This window comes from Xenopus tropicalis, chromosome 1 (genome assembly GCF_000004195.4).
Source record: "Xenopus tropicalis strain Nigerian chromosome 1, UCB_Xtro_10.0, whole genome shotgun sequence".
In the NCBI taxonomy this organism is placed as follows: domain Eukaryota; kingdom Metazoa; phylum Chordata; class Amphibia; order Anura; family Pipidae; genus Xenopus; species Xenopus tropicalis.
Window position 1 is genome coordinate 129,233,572 of NC_030677.2, and position 18,678 is coordinate 129,252,249.

The window sequence follows — 18,678 nt, forward strand, 5'->3', positions numbered from 1 at the left end:
GTCTGTTTTCATTATGAGCTGCGGACTTTTAAACTTTAAAGTAATTTGCTGCAATAAAAAAGCATTTTTATTGTTTTTATCTTTCACTGCCTTTCCTACATTGCCCTACTGCATTCCTTTTTCTATACTTCTTATCAGAATCTCAAATGAGCAATAGTATATTGGGTTTTACACCTTACTGAGACATCATAAGTTCTTATGTACAGGTAAGTTGTTGGGCATTAAGTTGGCCATACACATACCAATAACATTTAGTATATAGTGGTATGTGTATAGCAGCCTGCCGATCCTGACTAATATTCCTGTACTGCGAATACTAATCGGTTCAGCCAAAACACCATGTCTATGCGAGAATGCTAGAAGAATGTCTGCTGGGGTTCAGTGTGATTTTTAGTAAATTAGCATCTGTGGAATAATAACAAGCTAGTTACATTATGAAATGTATCAATAGGCAAATCTCTAAATTAAAAGAATATAAAAATAATGGTCATTGCTGGCAGATATTGCCAGAACAATTGCCATAAAGGAACAAAAAGGATATATGAAAAGGATGTTTCAAGGTATGCCAAAATTCTGCCTATCCTCTCACAGTTCTTTTAGTACAAACCCTTTCAGTTAACATTCAAAATTAAAAGGAACGCATAAAAAATAATGGTAATATAACTCTGGGTAAGAGTGTCAGTTTCCCCAACATACAAATAATACAGGCTAGCAAAGTAGGTACTATACCAATAAGGTTCATACCAATTATAGTTCTTTTCCAAGCACAAGAAGCGTTTTGTGAACAGTTAGGCGCCCATTTATCAAAGTACAATTGCCTCAGAATAGAAAAAAATCTTATTTTTAAGGTTTTGTACTGTGCGTATTTTCGCCGTATTTTTTTCGCTAATTTGCATGACTTTTTCATACTGTGTGCCAAAAATTATGCAACAAAATCGTATTGTCGCAAGGAGTACAACAGTTTCGGATTCATTCAAGCTTCGGTATTGTGACTTTCCTTGGGCCAGGTTGGAGCTGCAGAGTGCCATTGATTCCTATGGGAGGCTTCCAAAAACATGCACAGAAGGATCAAAGTCATAAATGTTTTCACACCGTTTACAATCATTCTGATATGAAAATTTTATGACTTTCGTATCGCCAATATGATATTGATATATCGTGACTAATATGATTTTTTCGTAAGCATTTTCGTGACATTTGCGATCATCAGAAATTATTGTATCTAATCCGAATTTTACCCATTTCAGGATTTGAACTCTGTAATAAACTGCTGGTTAGCAGTGGGTTAATACTTCTGCTGTGTTAGTTCAGGTACAGATACACACTGGAACTTTTGGTATATTTATTAGAACATGGCAGGTAGATCTGGCCTGCTCCATGCTTGCTCTCAGCTTAACAGGAAGCACAACACAGGAACAGGAATATCATCATCAATTAATGGCAAAACAGCAAGAATGCCATTAACCAAAATGTCTATACAAGCAGGTTACTACAAACTCGTACTTTGATGAATCAGCCCCTTAGTGTTAGTTTGGATTAAATTATCAAGTGTTCCCATAAAGGTAAGAAAATATATGGCAGTGGCCAATTATATGAATAGTGCAAACCAAAGAGTAACTTTCAGATTTTTGGTGGGATGTCATGTTTCTGCCTATTACTCTAAAACACGATAGTTTGTAAAACATGGCATGGCATATTTAACTGCAACTGTAGTTCTGTTGCCTCCTCAAAGGCAGCAGTAGCTTCAGAATTATTACTTTGGCCAGCCTTAAAAAAGCACAATAAAATAATATGACTTTCCAGTGCATTTATATCCAATATGATAATCAATTTAGAAAGAGATTGTGCTATTTATACATTTTTTATATGCCAAGCTAATGGGTTAATTAATTGAAGTCAACAGGACAAAGTAAGATTTTAAAAAATGGCTTTTTCAAGCTAACACTAAAACACGCTAAAAACTAACACCATTTTACACCAGAATTTTACACTTGGCTACACTTAAGGCAACATTTATTACACATCTTTACAAGTACATGTGCTTTTACTCAGGATATTGTGGAAATGCTTGGTGTATTCTAATGCCACTTTCTATACATCTTTATAAATATGCTCCCCATTGTCCTCTTGCATATATTCAGCTCCTCCTGGTATTGGTAACTGATAGAAAGTATGCAGTATGCTTACTTATTGTATTGTCTGGTGCAAGTTGTAACCCCACTGCCAAGGGTTAATCCAAAGATCCACAGCACAGAAGTACTTCAAATGGTGGAAACAGCGATCAGGCCTACAATCAGAGCTTAATGGGGGTCTATCCTCGCACAACTGGATTTTCAAACATGCCTGATCAATATCAGGCAGATTAACAAGCACTGCATATGTGCCAATAAGCTGTCAACATTGTTTTAAGGCACTGACTTGACAGCTTTTTTGGCCAGTGCATGGCCAGCTTTAGATTAGAGTCAACCACATGAAACAACTTGAAAATATACCCATGAATGGCCAGTTAAAGGCTAGTATTTCAGTGGCAAATACGTCATAGCAAATAGAATAGAGTCTGAGTATTGGAACCACAATTAATAAATTTAGGGATTGGTTGGGAGTGCTTGTAAAAGTGATATAACTATAAACATAGCATTTAACTGGTGGCAGACCCAGGAGATATAAGAGGTATAGGAGCCCCAGTGAAAAGCAAACTGATAAACAGCTTTAATACATGCTTACGGAAAATCTCTTATTCCCAGTGTATAGGGGGCCCTAAATTATTTTTCTGCTGTGCCATTCATTTCTAATTAAGCTACCGGCATGGAGATCACACCTCTGTTTTTTGTTTCTGATGTCCCAGGCAGCTTTGCGCTACAATGAAAAAAAATATTAATATATTTCCTTTAGCACAGCATGGGAATAACTGTGAGTGGAAACATAGATCCACGTGCTCGGTGTACTTTATTCCATGAGCAATAAAAGAGTTCTATGGATCCCCCTCCCCCTAGACAGACTATCCAGAAATAGACAGATGATTCAGGCAAACTGAAGGAAACAACTTTAATTAGGCAAAGTACTCAAAACTGAAAAATGACACATAAATGTTAAAAACTGTATATTAATGAATTAAATTTGCAAAGTATTTGTTTAGTAAATGTTTAAAAAAAATATCAAACCACTGCATAGTGTGGCCATACATAGTCTATCCATACATCTACATTAGGCTCTGTGTGCCTGAGTGAGTGGCTGGTATTGAGTATAAATTACATTGGAAATGTTAGCAATGCACAACCTGCACCAGGAGTATTCCAAACCAGTGTTCCAAAAGATAATTATACCCCTGTATCAGCTTTCTCATAATCACAAAACATTTTGGGCCAGATTCAATTTCCTGAGAAAACTTTATTTTATGGTCTTTTAAATTCAAAGAGAAAAAAACTGTACTTATTCAGGTCCAGTTTTGCCCCATAAATTTCAATGGAGTTTTCACATGATAAACAGTGAGGTGAGGTTTTTCCTCATTGAATTGCATCTGGCTCTATAGGAAAATCTGGAATTTAATTAAAAGATAAGCTTTTCTTATAAAACTGAACCTGGGCCATATTCTCCTTATAATGTATACACATGTAACATGAAACAAATGTTCTTTGGTAATTGTTATAGTTTGTATAAAGTAAATATTAACTTAATTTTTCCTCATACTGTATATACATAAAACAAATGCTTTGTGGTAGTTTTAGTATGTGAAGCGTAAATATTTTTTTTAAAGACTTTTTTATATTTTACACGCACATTAACATCAGCAAAACAGAAAACCAGGCTGGCAAGTTCCCCATCAGTGTTTCATGTATCCATGGGTATCAGAGTATCATGGGACACATCCAAATGAGGAGTCTGTAGGGCCAACAAGTAAGCCTGATTTGGCCATAAGTGTCCGTGATCAAATGAAACAATATCTGACTAAAATACCTGTTGTTCAAGTACTATCCAGAAACCTGAACTACATTAAATAATGAAATGTATTGCAAGTAAAAAAAAAGAATAGTGTACCCCCAATAATTGGTTTTCTGGTGGATGAATTTATGGGGAATAACCTAAAATATCTTTGATAAACAGGGGAACACATGTTAAGGTATTATATTGCCTATATGTGCTTTTAGCGCAAGCTATTAAAAAGATGGGATGACAAATACACATAATTATGAAGTAATAAATATATTTATTTCTTCTTAACAGAAAGCAGGAAGGTATTAAAAACAATGTTGCATTGATGCATTTCTTAAAATTCCATATTACTATGCGATAAGGTAGTATTTTCTATCTTTCAGTGCCAAATATGCCCAGCCTTTATAACCTAGAAGTGGTTTTGACAAAACAAAGTTTCCTTGTTGATGAATACTTGTAAAACAAGGCTGAATATATTGCTCGATATCACATGGCATATGACATAGCTTTACAGAGTGCACCATGTTTTTTGACCAGAATGTAGTTTTTTTCACACAATTCCAGTGTAATTGCGGGCATGAGGTGGTGATGTACTTGGAAAATTGCAGTCAACGCAAAGCAGATGCAATTTTGCTAAAAATCTTTGGTATCAGGATGTCGTAATTTCTTATGCACAATATTAAAATGATGTCAGTGCCCACAAGCTGCTGTGGGACCAGGGGTGCTATCACCATTCCAGGTAACAGCTTGACAGGTTTCCCTGGTAAATAGGCACACTGCACGCAGTTCACAAGAAAAAGCAGGATTAATCCAGCAGTGCAAGGTGCAGTTTTGGAAGCAAGAGGCTTTAATGAATGGCATTATTTTGCACACCGACTGCAGTCATTTTTGCATGACCACAACTGTAGTCATGCTTTGTAAATGAGCTCACTTGTCTTCAAAGATGATGTTAGAAGTTCATCTATGCAGTTTATTGCAAATTCCTCCTCTAGCAATGTGCTGTATAAAAATAATAGGACAAAAAAGTCAGCAAAACTTGCCATCAGAAAAAAACAAAATAATTCCTCTTTACAGTGTAAAACTTTGGATCTGGGGACTCAAAAAAGATAAGACCTTTCTTGAATGGCAAAGCAATGCCTATATACACAAATATATCTCAGTAAGTCTCTTGCTGAGTAGTGGGCTGCAGATGAGACTTCCTGATCCAGATCTATGGGTTGCCTAGGGCGCCAGTCAGCTTGGCCCACCCCTGAGAAGGTGTAACCAGTACCCAATGAAAGAAACCAGCTGGGAGGCAACACGATGTATGGTTTGCATGAAAAAGTGTACCTAGAATAGAGTTCTGCACGAGTCATGTCAGGGCTGTCAGGCAGACCTGTGCCTGATCCAGACCCAGACCAACCTTCCAGTTTTGCAGTTGCTCTAAACCCACTACATGAGCTGTAGAAGTTAACTTTATCCCAACCAGAAATTACATCACCATAGACTGGAGTGACATCATTCTGGGAGGTGATATTAACTGGGAAGTGGGGGAGCAAGTTCAAGTTTAGGGCTTCCACCTTACCCTGGTACCCAGGCAGGGTACCCATGCATCGCCTCCACAGTCAGGGGTTTAATAGTTTGATGGTTAATAAGTGTTTTACTGTGAATCAACTGTGAGCTGCCAACAATGGAGTCTTATCAGGGACATAATTAGTCTGTGCCGGGGCCCCTGCACAAAAATATCTTCAGAGGGGCTCGGTGCACAGAGACCCCTAACAGGCCCCCCAGCAGGGCCGGAACTAGGGGTAGGCAGAAGAGGCAGCTGCCTAGGGCGCAACGATTGGGGGGCACCAGGCAGCCTCTCCTGCCTACCCCTAGCTCGCTCTCTTTAGTCATTGCCCCCGCCGCTTGTCCTTACGCGGTGGGGGCAATGATCCATTGAATCGCAACTCGAACCCTGCTCCCCCTGCGTTCAACTGCGCATGCGCGCCAAAGGGGGGGGGGGCGAATGAGGATGGTGCAGGGGCGAGGTGGCCGCCCGAGTTTCCAAAGCCCGGTCGGCTTGGCCCGCCCCTGCCCCCCAGCTGCCCACTTACGTCCCCCTGCCGGCCCAATTCCCCCCCCCCCCCCACCCCCGGCTGGGGTCTTCCGTTTGCCTGTGTCTTCCCTCCCCACTCGCAATTAGGAGAGCAGATGGGGAGGAGGACATTTTTTACCACCATATAGGAAGCAGACCTCATGGTCCATGTTCCCTGGATCCCCCTACAATTGTGGGGTCTGCTTCCTCTATAGTTACACCACTGAAACTTATGCAAAAACTTGTGTAACTTCCGTATCAAGCAATGACAATGCCGAGCAGCATGACAGGGGCAGTAAATTATGTTGGGTTTAAACTTAGGGCAAACTCCACTGACCCCCGTGAACTAACTGACTCATTAGCACATGATTTAATGGAACTATTTATATAAACTATTTATTATGAGGTAGCAACTGTTTTTATTGTGATCTATTTACATAATTATATCAGCTGTCACCTGCATGAACTTTTCAGCAGTAGAATAACTACTAATTGGGCCCCACAACACAGCAAGATCATTGAGCCCCTTAACTTTGGGAACAAGACATTTTCTCACTGGGCCCCCTAGTTCCTTGGCCCCCCAGCAGTTACAGAGCCTTTTTCTTCTATAGTTATACCCCTGTTTTACAGTCCAGTTTGTGAGTTTGTATCATAGCAGTACATCCACATCCATCAGGTTCAACCTCTTCTAGTTGATTGTTCGTGTAGCACACACAATCAGCTTGTGTTTATTGGGTGCCCCAAAGTTTCTGATGGTGGCCCTGCCTGTGGGTGACATAGTCACAGGGTAAGTTTGCAGGTAGCACACTGGTAATATACAGAATATATATATATATATATTTTTATACTTTTCATTTGTAGCAGGGAGGAAGTAATACACTGATTCAATCAACTGTTTTGGGCTTGGCCAACCAGTAAAGGCTAGTATTAAGTACAGTGGTTTCACTGTGCAGACAGAGTGAAAAATAATTAGGCAGGGGACAATGAAGCAAAGAGGAGCAGGGAGGGGAGCTGTAGCCCAGCTTGTGTTTATTGGGTGCCCCAAAGTTTCTGATGGTGGCCCTGCCTGTGGGTGACATAGTCCCGAAAAATTCCTGCCCTTTTGGATCCACTGAGATTGTCCCAATTAAAACACTTTACACTCAGTGATCCCATGGAATCAAGGGTGTTTCTGGTCATGGAGCTGTTCCTGCAGGAGAAAATATAGGAAGGCCGATATATTTTTCCAGAAAAGGTGGAAACCTTACCTGTCTGTCATCTCCCAAAGGCCAAGGGACAGTTTGGGGGCCCAAGTAACTAACTGCACATGACAGGGTGGTTTGAAGGCAAACTGTATTTGAATATAGAGCAGGAGAATTCTGGTGACAGCCCAGTTGTTTTATGGGTTGAGTGTGGAAGATTAACAACACAGGGTAATTTTGCAGGTAGCACACTATAATTCTTTTCATTTGTAGCAGGGAGGAAGAGATACACTTATTCAATCAACTGTTTTGAGCTTGGCCAAACAGTAAAGGCTAGTATTAAGTACACTGGCTTCACTGTGCAGAGTGAAAAATAATTAGGCAGGGGACAAGGAAGCCAAGAAGGGAGGGAAGCTGTGGCACAGGCAGGCGGGGCCTCTTGGAGTCTCAGTGAGTGTGTGTATGTGCAGGGCTGAGACTGGGGGAGCGGCCAGGCTGCTGCTGCTGCTGAGTGGAACGTAGCAGTCAGAATAGCAGCTGTATCAGTACGATCAGGACTGTAATACATTGTGCCCTGTGGAAAGGGCTGTAAGATAAGCGGACTGATAGAGAGGAAGTGCTGCATTGCATCACTTGGAGTCAGAGAAGACAGATATCATGTTGACAGGAGTGCGGTGCTCACGGGAATAGATCACCCCAGAGGTAAGTGTGAAGTTGGACCGGGTGCCTGTGTAAAAGCGCCAGTGGGAAAACAGTGTACATCACTGGAATTACCCCAGTCATCAACCATTTCCTCCTTGTTGCCTATTATCGTTTGTAACAGTAAACTACAAATTCGTATCCTACGCATTGTAATTACATTATTTGGAAATTGCTCTGTGTATGAGGGTAGAATGCGTAGGCTTCAATAGGGGGAGCAAAGGGTGTGAGTTGCCTTTAAGCAAGGCAGCAACAAGGGCCATGGAATAGTGTTTAAACATTTAAGGCTCGTATTTAAGATGGTTTTCTGCTTGTCTCCTAATAAGATTGTTGGTTTCTCTGGCACCTGCTCTTTGGCGCTTATTACTTTGTTCTTTTCATCCAGAGACCCAGCATGGTGGCATGATCCTGTGAGAGGAGAGAGTGTGACAGGTTTAGCCTGGGTGAGACAGTATGAATCTGCTCGTCTGTGTGTGAGAGACCCATTTGTATATTTGTGTAACTGTGTGGCATTATTGTGCAGTAAGTGGGAGCTTGGCTACATGTGGCTTCTGCACAGGGAACACACTAGGTCTCAGTATAATCTTTATATATGCTCTGCCATTGGTTCTATGCCTCAATGATAAACATTGTCAGTTAAATAGATATAAAATACTGACTGGCCAGCCTGATACACTTTTTCATGTGTATGACGTGTATGGTGAACTTTTTTGGACTTTATATTAGTTAAGTTACTACTTAGTTACTGCTAAGGTAGTGCCACATCAGTGGTTGTTTGCCTTAGTGTTTTTGAGATTTATATTAGATGCAGAAATTTTAAAGGAAATGTAAAAACGTGTTATTTCAAAATAGATTGTTGTTGTTGTTTTTTTTTGAGGTACAATGTACTTATGGTGACTTGAGGGCCCCCTGGTTGTAATGCTTAGTTTGTTGGAACTGTTGGTTAGCATCGTGTTGTAAGCAGAGTACTGTCATTTATTCTGTTTTCATAGGTACATAGTTAAGTTGGGTTGAAAAAATACCAAAGTCCATCAAGTTCAACCCCTCCAAGTGAACCCCAGCACACATATAAACCTATACCGACCTATCTATACACTCACATACATAAACTATATATACCAACATCAACACAACTTGTAGATATTAGTATCACAATAGCCATGGATATTATGCTTGTTCACTCGGAAGGGCATTCCCCAACCTCACCCTAAAAAAACACTTACGCTGCTTCAAATGAAAGTTCCATTCCTTTTATCTAAAGGGGTGGCCTTTTAATCTAAAATGGCGGGCTCTGTGGATGAGGAAGTCCCACCTGCAGCCTCTTGTTCTTGTTGTACTAGAACCCCCAGCAATCCTTCACAGTACACTGGGAGTTAAGGCTCAATAAGAGCCAGAGGGGGGCAGTATATATATGTTTTTATGGCAGCCCTTTAGCTATGCTGTTTAACTTATTACACTTTATTATATGTAAGTATAACAGTATACGTTCTGAAGACCCCTAAGCTTAGCTTCTCAACAGCATGTGCTGTGCCACAGGCACTTAAAAGTTAACCTAAGAGGTTTTATCCTAACAGGTGTATGATTCCTCACAGGTCTGTTAAACTGCTACATTAATTCAAACGTCAGCAATGCAGAGAATAAAATGCAACACACTAATAATTCTTTTAATGACAAATATGTTTACAAATATGTTTAATAAGAAACAATTGTAATGTTTATTGAAATGTTGATTACACTTACAATTATAGTTCATTAGCCGAAAATGTTATGTTAGGGTTTACATCACCTTCAAAACTAGCATCTAATTGGCAAAATATGTCAACATAATGTGACCCTAAAGGTGGCCATACACGCACCGATATTATCGTACGAAACCTCGTTTCGTACGATAATCGGTGCGTGTATGGCATGTCAGCGAGCCGACCGATATCGCAGGAAGCTGCTGAAATCGGTCGGCTCGCTGATCGGCCAAGTTAGAAAATTTTGATCGGGCGCCATAGAAGGCGCCTGACCAAAATTCTCCCTTCAGAGCTGAATCGGCAGAAGGAGGTAGAAATCCTATTGTTTCTACCTCCTTACCTGCCGATTCAGCCCTGAATGGTGTGTGGCGGATCTGACGATGTTTCGTGCGACCGATGGTCGTACGAAACATCGTCGGATCGCCACGTGTATGGCCAGCTTTAGTTTTGCTGCAGCCATTAATAAGAGATTAAATCTAGGGATAAGTTAGTTGTGCTCATTTACATCTCTGAGCTCTAAGACAGCTCTCTGGTGCAATGATAACTGCAGCAATGAAATACCTTGCATGTACAAGACCTTTGGTAGATTGCTTTAATAATAAGCAATATATTACATTCCTGGGCAACAAAAAAAAAAAAGTGGAGGTGGGGTCAAAAGGGGCAGAGCTGTGACTTAAAGTGGTGGATAGAATTGGGAATTTGGTGGGTGGGGGAAGAAAGTGTGGAGGTAGATATAGTTTGTGCACCACCAGCACTGTTTATATGTGATCATCAGCCAGCCCAGAGCATTATGGACCAGCACTGTTACACAGCTATCCAAGTCACTGGTCTGTGAAATTCATTGAAATTCATAGTTAGCTCCTTAAAGGAGAAGGAAAGGCTAAGTCATTTGGGGGTGCTAAAATGTTAGGCACCTCCAAGTGACTTTAAGAAACAGCACCAGCCCGGGGTACCTGGAGCGATGCGCTTCCTCCTTCTGGCTTCGTTTCGCTGCGACTAACACAATAGGCGCATGCGCAGTAGAGTGAAAAGCCGACTTCTCTGTTAAAGCTCGGCTTTTCACTCTACTGTGCGCGCGAGCGATACAGGAAGGAGGAAGCGCTGCAGCTAGTGCTGTTCTCTCTGAACAGGGGCACCAGGGGTAAAAGGTATGCGATTCAAGTCACTTGGGGGTGCACCCCCAAGTGACTTTGCCTTTCCTTCTCCTTTAAACAACAATTCCTGAATGTAAATTCACCAACCACTACAGTGTTGCCCCAATCTGGTTTCACATGAAAATACACCATACTTGAACATCTCATCACTGCTGGAAGCCACAGAGAATGACTGCCCTTAATTTATATTTCTTGCAAGGTTCAGGCCCCTAATAGGGATTGCATCTACTGTTTGCCTACCTGTTGCACCAAGTTACCACATCTGGATTTATTAAGCATAAAGATGACCACCTAGAGTCTTCCAGTTACATTTCAGATTACAGCGCCCTGTGTGGCACTCACTATTGATTTAGGTTTTAGCTAACACTGACCAGTGTACCAACCTGTGTTTTTTTTCTTTCATCTGTGCCTAGGTTTAAGCAGGTAACCTGCTAGATCAGTGACTAGTGGCTCTTGAGCATATATGTCAAACACAAGGCCCGGGGGCCAAATCCGGCCCACCTGGCTGTTTTATGTGGCCCCTCGTGGGTGTGTTTGACCATCCAGCCTGATCAATTTCCATTTTCCTTACATAGTAACTAAGACTAAGTGGTATATTTATCATGCTGTGTAAAAAGTGGAGTGAAGCATTATCGGTATGTTGCCCAAGGCATCCAATCGGTAATCAGATTTCAACAGTAGCAAAGCATCTATTGGCTGCTATGAGCAACATCTTACTCCACTTTTTACACATTGTGATAAATATAGCCCTTAGTATCTTATTAAGTATATTGATAAAAAAATTGGCCCACGACTTAGCCTGTGTTTTAGATTTCGGCCCCCTTATGTGATTGAGTTTGACACCCCTGCTCTAGAGCAACATGTTGCTCACCAACCTCTTGGATGTTACTCTTTGTGCCCCCAAACCAGGTCTTTATTTTTGAATTCCTGACTAGTTTTGGTTGAATAAAACAAGATTTACTACCAAATAAAACCACCTGTAAGCGGATAGTGTGCATAGAGGCTACCTAGTAGCAAATCTTAGCCCTTATTTGGCTCCTCCATGAACATTTATGATGCTTGTGTTGCTCTCCAAGTCTTTTTACATTTAACTGTGGCTCGTGAATAGTAAAGGTTGAGGACCCCTGTGCTAGATGGAGAAAGCAAAAATTACCATTAAACCATGCAGTACATGTTTCTAAAGGAAATCACTGTAGGTTAACTTCTTGTATACAGATTTAAAGTCAATGCAAAGTCAACCTACTTCACACAAGCAATAACCAAAGAATACATCTATCTTTTCACCACTGAACCTGGCACCATTGAACAAGCCTTTTGCCCAAACCTTGCTAGACAATTAAACAGGCAAATGCATGTAAAGCTATTGTATTATAATTATTGATGTGCTGATTCCAGGATTCAGTTTGGGATTCAGTTTGGGATTCAGCAGCGATTCTGCCTTTTTCAGCAAGATTCAGATTCAGACAAATCAAAGTGTCTGCCGAATCTTTAAAATCACATTGACTTTTTGTCAAATAAACGCAGAAGTTGAAAATTTTTTGCGCGTAGTTCTCTAACCCTTTATTACCCTAATTTGCATTTGTGTTTGCAAATTACTTTCACAAAGTATTTGGGATTTGGCCCAATCCCAAAGTAGTGGAGGTGCATCCCTAGTTATAATATTGCATAGTATTGTCAATCTATAAGGGCTACCAGAATAAGCTAGAGTGTGGTGAAAAATATGGTGTTAAAAATGGGGTGACAGATATTGAATTTTGAGCCCTTCTGGTTCCATATCCATGTTTATATCATAAGAAAGACACCTAACATCTAATCCTTTCACAACAACAAATAAAAAGTCACTGTCTTCCAAAACCCTTTAGTATTCCTCTGTGTATGTAAATTCATTAACCACTCAAGGCAGTGGTTAATCTAAACATGCTCTTGCACCTGAGATTAATGTTTTCAGAATTTTTTGGGCTCGGATCCCAATTTGCGGTCCAGCTTACCTTACAGCAAAGCTATTAGGTTATATGCTGAGGCATCCAAGGCAAGTAAACACATTAATTTATGCTTTTTAGGGCCCAAATGATTACACACTTGAAAGAAGAGTAGCAAGGCAAAAATGAATTGAATATAATGAAGGAGAATCTAGCATGGGACCCTAAAGATGCAGGTATTGTTGCCACCTTTTTATAAAATCCATAGTGACAGGGTAGGGCCATAAGTGGGTGGGCTGTGATGTAAATTGGTAGGGGCAGCCATGTTACAAGGCGGAGTTGTGACATCAAAGTGGTGGAAATTTGAGAAAACTGCCGGCACAACAGGTCTTCAAGCAGCTGAATTAACCCTGTACCTTTATTTCAAATTAGTGACGTTTGGGGGCAGGCCCCTTCATCAGACTCGGGGGCCCGCCTCCGAAACATCACTAATTTGAAATAAGGATGTAGGTTTAATCCAGCTGCTTAAAGACCTGTTGTACCGACTGTTTTCTCAAATTAACTGGATTATTAAGGGGTGCTGTCCCCTCCAGCTGTGTACTGGTTTTCCCATCCTTGGAGAGTCCAGGAGTGCTGGTGATTTCTTCTATGGTCAAAGTGGTGGAGCCAGGCCAGCAAGGACTTAAACTATATGGAGTTAGGTAAACATCTGAGAAAAAAATTGGTGAAGGTTGAAGGTGGCTTGGAGGGGGATAGATTGACAAATTATTACAAATTTACTGGAAAGTAAATTACCAGTAAATTTGCAATCCAGCCAGGTGGTGACCCTAGTTGCCGGTGGACGTAAGACCATTGAGTTGCTGGTGGTGCACAACAACAGCATGTGTAGGAGGATGTTTCAATTACAACAATGCAGCAAATATCTCTACACTGCTTTTTTATTATCCTTGTTTGTAGTAGGCAGTGGTACAAGCATCTGTTTTGGCCTTGGTTTCTCAGAATGGGCACGTAACAATTACAGTGGCCTTGCTTTGCAGGCAAAGTGAAAAATAATTAGGCAGGGGACAAGGAAGCGAAGAGAAGCAGGGAGGGGAGCTGTAGCTCAGCCAGGCGGGGCCTGCTGGAGTCTCAGTGCAGTCTGTGTATGTGCAGGGCTGAGACTGGGGGAGCGGCCAGGCCAGGCGGCTGCTGCTGAGTGGAATGTAGCAGTCAGAATAGCAGCTGTATTAGTACAATCAGGACTGTAATACATTGCGTCTGGGCGATAGGTTTTCTAAAGAAACAAGCTCATACAGAGGGGATACTGCATTGCTTCATTTGGTTCCAGAGGAAATGGATAATATGCTAACAAGAGTCCGATGCACACGGAACTAGATCGCCCCAGAGGTTAGTGAGAAGATGGTCTGTGTGTCTGCCTGAGTGTCAGGGGGGCATCAGTGTTCATCATTAGAATGAACCCCATACATCAACCATTTTCTTCTTCTTTCTGCCTAGTGTTGGTTATACTTAAACCAATAGACAGAGTAAACCACAATAGTCATTCTATACCTTGTAATTCAATTATTTCTGAATTACTTTTTAAATGGTATGAAACTGTTAGGTTGGCAGCACCCCCGAAGCTTACTGGCAAAGTAAAATGGGAATAAGCGAGAGAGTAAGAAACAGTATGGAATGTAATGGATATAACAACTGTTGGTCTCATTGCACCTCATTTCTGTAACACTTGCTTTTACCCTGCCTGAGGTTTGTGATACATGGTGCCAAACTGATCCAGGTATACAAGGTAACAGCCACTATATATACATATACTATATTCTATCCTATAGAGTATACTAAATAGATAGCCTCTATATATATATATATATATATATATAGTCTGATGTGTCTGTGGGTTGCCTCTTTTCTGTTCTTTGCCTGTTGCTCTGACTGTAAAAAGGGCTGCCACCTTCACAGGAAAAATAATGGCTTTCTAAACTCAACAGTTATATTTCTATTAAATATCAATAGAATCAGGTATATTCTTTTCCAGCAGGGCTAAAATACTACCCAGGGGGCAGCTCTTTTTCTGAGTAGAATGTAATTTGGAATTTTGTGTTTCGTGACACTGAAATATTAGGCATGGATTACTCTTAGTACTGCCTTCCACCTGTAGTTCTCCCGCTTGCTGCAGAACCGCCAGAGGAGAATAGGGGGATGCACTTTAGATGCAGATGCATTTGAAAGTGCCATTGTGGTTAGCAATTATGTAGGAATACTCACTGATTTTCTTTATATAAATATGTTGTTTTTAACAGCAGCTATAAGAATGTACATTGCTTTTACTTGAGCTTGCTTGATCTTTATTAATGCAATAAAAATTAGAATCTGTATGTATGTATGTATTAGCTTCCCTAGATATCCACTCCAGCTGTGCAATACTTATAGATAAAGCAGGAAATTGTTGCAGTGTACCCACAGTCTGCCACCTCTTCTGTCATTCACCAGTGTACAAGATGTTTGCGTTCTTTCTTAGAGCCAGCCTTTTCCTGCTCGGACTTTGACTCCATCTGTGATAGTGGTGATAATGTGTCATTAACTAGGCAGCTGTAGTGCTTGGCAGTGCAATTTTTCAAAAGCAAGCTGTTATTTTGCTTCCTCACTGGCGGCATCTAAATTCATGGTAAAAAATTTAGTGAATGCCAGCAGCCTACTTGTTTTTGATCAACATGCAAATACCAGATGTTTAGCAGTGTGTCATATAACATGTAACTGCTATAAGCAGGCTATATTTGAGAGTGAATCATATAAATTCTGTACATGCTAAAAGTAGAATATTTTTATTTTGATTTATGTATACTTGATATCACATAAATGCCATGCATGTTCCACACTGATTCACATATTATATACCTGGTGCTTTAAGAGATTTGACTTTGTCAGCGAAATGTAATTTTGGGCAAAATTATTTCATTATATATTACTTGTAAGTGCTATGCAATGTACCTATGACCTTATGCCTTTATGACCTAAGGGGTTCTCAGAGTTATTTCTTTCTTCTAATTGTTCATTGTGGTACATTATTTAGTACTTAAATTCTGTAATATTTTCTTATAGCACCAGAAGGCAAATGACTATGCTTGGTGTTATCTCCCATAAATTGTTTATAAGCACCCAGAAGACCTCTACATCATGTGGCAATGGCATACATTTTTCCAAACAGATTTCCTAGTTCATCCTATAATTAATATGCTCCAATATCTTTTGGCTACAGGATTGGGGCAAGCTGTCCAGTTTCAGTGTTTACTCTGAATCCTTCTCAAGTGGGGGGTTTTAATCCACTTAGGGGGCATTCAAAAACAATGTCTGTAGTAGGCATAGAAAATCCCTTAAAATTCTAATTTCAGTTAAATTTTGTTGCTGTCAAGCCTTGCACCCGTGTCAATGGCCTGTGCCGACTGTGCTGTGTGCTTTGCGCTGAATTTGAATGCAAAATTTCAGGCTCTTGGGCCTGTGACAGCAGGGCTTCCCAGTACCTTGTGTCCCTGGCACTTAGGGGCATATTTATCAAAATATGAGATTAGTGCTCACTACAGAATAATGCACCCATTTTCTAGTCATTCCTTTGGGATTTTTGAAAGCTTATTTATCAGTGATTGAAAATTAGAGCTGACTACTGAAAAAGTCACCCACTTTCTATTTATTCTTATGGAATTTTTAGAAGCGTATGCACTTTGTTCTAATTGCATAGTAAGAACCTTAGTTAAGTACCAGCTCTGCAATACATATGACCAGAGGCAATTGTTTGGAAGTATAAGTAGCATATACCGTATTTTTCGGACCATAAGACGCACCGGACCATAAGACGCACCAATTTTTTGGGAAGGGAAATGAAGAAAAAAAGATTCTGAAACAAAGTGTCCTAAAATATTTTATGTGCATTAAAACCCAACCTGTACCAGCAGCACCCAACATATTGCCCCCCACCTGTACCAGCAGAACCCAACATATTTCACCCACCTGTACCAGCAGCACCCAACATATTTCACCCAACATATTGCCCCCATCTGTACCAGCATATAGCCTACCGATATACTTTAAAAAAATGTTTTTACTTGCCCATGTGGTCTCCGCAGGGCCCTCCTCTATTTACCGGCGCTTAGCTCTGGCGCATGCACAATGACGCGCATGCGTATGGGCATGCGCGTCATTGTGCATGCGCACAGCGCCATAGCTAAGCGCCGGCAAATAGAGGAGGGCCCTGCGGAGACCACATGGGCAAGTAAAAACATTTTTTTAAAGTATATCGGTAGGCTATATTCGGACCATAAGACGCAGGGACTTTTTCCCCCCACTTCTGGGGGAAAAAAAGTTCGTCTTATGGTCCGAAAAATACGGTACTCCAAAAGCCACTGTTCAATAACAATATCTATAACAGCAATATTTATATATAGCTAGTTTTAATAGCTACTTAAATATGCTAATATCTTTCATATAGCCACCGTTAATTAAGCAAGAGACAGAGACTATGTATAGCATATGAAAGAGAAACTAGCTTCCATTTGTGATAGAGATTATTGAGACATTGTGAGAATAATTTTACTACAAAGCATGAAGGGCACAGTTACTGCATTAATAACAGATATGCTATTGGTCATATGTAGGTTTTTTCTACCTAATGAAAAGCCTTATTCATAGTAAAACCTTGTAAGCTGCTTCTTTGGTAGATGCTAAATAACTGCCGGTATGCTTCTGTAACCATTTTTGGTGTTCAGTATATTTTTGGACATGTATGCAAGAATGTGTGTGTGTTTTTCTCTACTTTTTTCTTTTCTATACCAAAGTAAACATGTTTATGCACAAATGCGCAGGATTGCTTTTATGCCTTTCCCCTGCATGCTCTTAGAGAAACATATGAGACAACAGCCAGACAATGTCAGTGTTAAGTGACAGCTGCAAAGTATTATTGCATTTAGGAGGTCATGGGATTTGGCAGCAACATTATATTAGAAAAGCCCTGACCATACATTAGTCTAGTACCTTTTTATAGGGCTTATTTTTTAAATGTACCTTAGTGCATTGTACCTGCTCTTATACCATGTTCCTTTCATTTCTGTGAAATAACCCATATCTGCTTCCTTCCCATCCCATTTCTGGACCTGGACCTGCCCTGGCTCAACTTTGTTTGGCTCATCAGTTAGCAACTACTGCCCTGTACGCTGATGATACAATTTAACTGCATGCCCTTACATATGGTCTCCAAATTCTGATTGTGTTTGTCTTTATTCTGTCAATGCTATCTGTCAATTGGACATTCTGAATTTCTGACTTTCTTTGCACCCTGTTCTTGCCCTAAGTAAATTGCAAAAAATATCTGCGCTCCGTTTCGGAGGACAAAGATCTAAGGCTGCTCACATGAATACAGCATTGCCGTCATTCAGCAGGGCTGTATTCATGAGAAGCAGGATGGTGGTGGCACGTAAACATTCAGATATGCAAGTTAGTGAGCTGGAGTGAATGCAGGCCACAGGCCCTATAGCAAGTTGTAAGGACAGGGGTGGCTTGTGTCTGCTGATGCAGCACTCTTCACCCATAAAAAATATGGCACAAGGTGCAAAGTGCCAGTGCCAGATCCCAAACAAGCGTGCTCTCCGACTATGCAGTTTAGCACCCTGTAGTGCCTATACACTTTGTCTGGGTTTTTTTTAGAAATTAAGGGGTAGTATATCAGTGGTTTTTCAGATTTTGAATTCATAGTTTTTGGAGGAAATGTAATAAAAAGGAATTTTGGCCATGTTTTCACTCTTAAGCTGGCCATACACACACTGATAATACTGTACGAAATCTCAATTCGTATAATATTCGGTGCGTGTATGGCAAGTCGTCGAGTCGACCGATATCGCAGGAAGCTGCTCATATCGGTCGACTCGCCGATCGGGCCAGTTAAAAGATTTTGATCGGCGCCATAGAAGGCGCCTGACCAAAATCTGCCTTCAGCGCTTAATTGGTAGAAGGAGGTAG

General features: G+C 40.6%; 1 protein-coding gene across 4 annotated transcripts in view; it reads left to right on the top strand.

The window, feature by feature from the left end:
* The first annotated feature begins 1,537 nt into the window (after positions 1-1,537).
* pip5k1b (phosphatidylinositol-4-phosphate 5-kinase, type I, beta) overlaps positions 1,538-18,678 on the top strand; it is a 95,148-nt gene continuing 78,007 nt past the window's right edge. For 2 of the 4 annotated variants that reach the window (XM_004910780.3, XM_004910778.4), the window contains exon 1: positions 7,636-7,872. The gene's annotated coding sequence lies outside the window, so the exon portion shown is untranslated. Of the gene's footprint in view, positions 1,563-7,635; positions 7,873-13,829; positions 14,068-18,678 lie in introns of those variants that run through there. The other 2 variants (XM_031890766.1, XM_002935598.5) reach the window with 2 other exon arrangements.